This window comes from Durio zibethinus, unplaced genomic scaffold (genome assembly GCF_047325235.1).
Source record: "Durio zibethinus cultivar Kanyao isolate XHJ-2024 unplaced genomic scaffold, ASM4732523v1 HiC_scaffold_3, whole genome shotgun sequence".
Taxonomy (NCBI): Eukaryota; Viridiplantae; Streptophyta; class Magnoliopsida; order Malvales; family Malvaceae; genus Durio; species Durio zibethinus.
In genome coordinates, this window is record NW_028323044.1 from 5,300,737 (window position 1) to 5,302,763 (window position 2,027).

Consider the following 2,027-nt stretch of genomic DNA (forward strand, 5'->3'; position numbering starts at 1 on the left):
GGCATAGGCTGCCCTTCGGTACGGGCACTTGCCTCGACCGCCATCGGCACAAGCTGGGCCCTGGTGTGGGTTGTTGCCTCGATCACCAGCGGCACATGCTGAGCCTTGGTGCGGGCGGTTGCCTCGAGCACCATCGGCAGACCCTGGGCCCTGGTGCGGCCGGTTGCCCCGATAACCATCGGCACACGCTGGGCCCTGGAGCGGCCGGTTGCCTCGATCACCATCGGCAAAAGCTGGGCCCTGGTGCGGGCGCTTGCCTCGACCACCATCGGCACACGCTGGGCACTGGTGCGGGCGCTTGCCTCGACCACCATCGGCACACGCTGGGCACTGGTGCGGGCGCTTGCCTCGACCACCATCGGCACACGCTGGGCCCTGGTGCGGGCGCTTGCCTCGATCACCATCGGCACACGCTGGGCCCTGGTGCGGGCGCTTGCCTCGACCACCATCGGCACACGCTCGGCCCTGGTGCGGTCGGTTGCCTCGAGCACCATCGGCACACGCTCGGCCCTGGTGCGGGCGCTTGCCTCGACCACCATCGGCACACGCTGGGCCCTGGTGCGGCAGGTTGCCTCGAGCACCATCGGCACACGCTGGGCACTGGTGCGGTCGGTTGCCTCGACCACCATCGGCACACGCTGGGCCCTGGTGCGGGCGCTTGCCTCGACCACCATCGGCACACGCTGGGCCCTGGTGCGGCAGGTTGCCTCGAGCACCATCGGCACACGCTGGGCCCTGGTGCGGTCGGTTGCCTCGATCACCATCGGCACACGCTGGGCCCTGGTGCGGGCGGTTGCCTCGACCACCATCGGCACACGCTGGGCCCTGGTGCGGCAGCTTGCCTCGAGCACCATCGGCACACGCTCGGCCCTGGTGCGGTCGGTTGCCTCGACCACCATCGGCACACGCTGGGCCCTGGTGCGGCAGGTTGCCTCGACCACCATCGGCACACGCTGGGCCCTGGTGCGGGCGGTTGCCTCGACCACCATAGGCACACGCTCCGCCCTGGTGCGGTCGGTTGCCTCGAGCACCATCGGCACACGCTGGGCCCTGGTGCGGCAGGTTGCCTCGACCACCATCGGCACACGCTGGGCCCTGGTGCGGGCGGTTGCCTCGACCACCATCGGCACACGCTGGGCCCTGGTGCGGGCGCTTGCCTCGACCACCATCGGCACACGCTGGGCCCTGGTGCGGCAGGTTGCCTCGACCACCATCGGCACACGCTGGGCCCTGGTGCGGGCGCTTGCCTCGACCACCATCGGCACACGCTGGGCCCTGGTGCGGGCGCTTGCCTCGACCACCATCGGCACACGCTGGGCCCTGGTGCGGCAGGTTGCCTCGACCACCATCGGCACACGCTGGGCCCTGGTGCGGGCGCTTGCCTCGAGCACCATCGGCACACGCTCGGCCCTGGTGCGGTCGGTTGCCTCGAGCACCATCGGCACACGCTGGGCCCTGGTGCGGCAGGTTGCCTCGACCATCATCGGCAGCCTCGACCACCATCGGCACACGCTGGGCCCTGGTGCGGGCGCTTGCCTCGACCACCATCGGCACACGCTCGGCCCTGGTGCGGTCGGTTGCCTCGAGCACCATCGGCACACGCTGGGCCCTGGTGCGGCAGGTTGCCTCGACCACCATCGGCACACGCTGGGCCCTGGTGCGGGCGGTTGCCTCGACCACCATCGGCACACGCTGGTCCCTGGTGCGGGCGCTTGCCTCGAGCACCATCGGCACACGCTGGGCCCTGGTGCGGCAGGTTGCCTCGAGCACCATCGGCACACGCTGGGCCCTGGTGCGGGAGCTTGCCTCGAGCGCCATCGGCACACGCTGGGCCCTGGTGCGGCAGGTTGCCTCGAGCACCATCGGCACACGCTGGGCCCTGGTGCGGTCGGTTGCCTCGAGCACCATCGGCACACGCTGGGCGCTGGTGCGGGCGCTTGCCTCGACCAGCATCGGCACACGCTGGGCCCTGGTGCGGCAGGTTGCCTCGATCACCATCGGCACACGCTGGGCCCTGGTGCGACAGG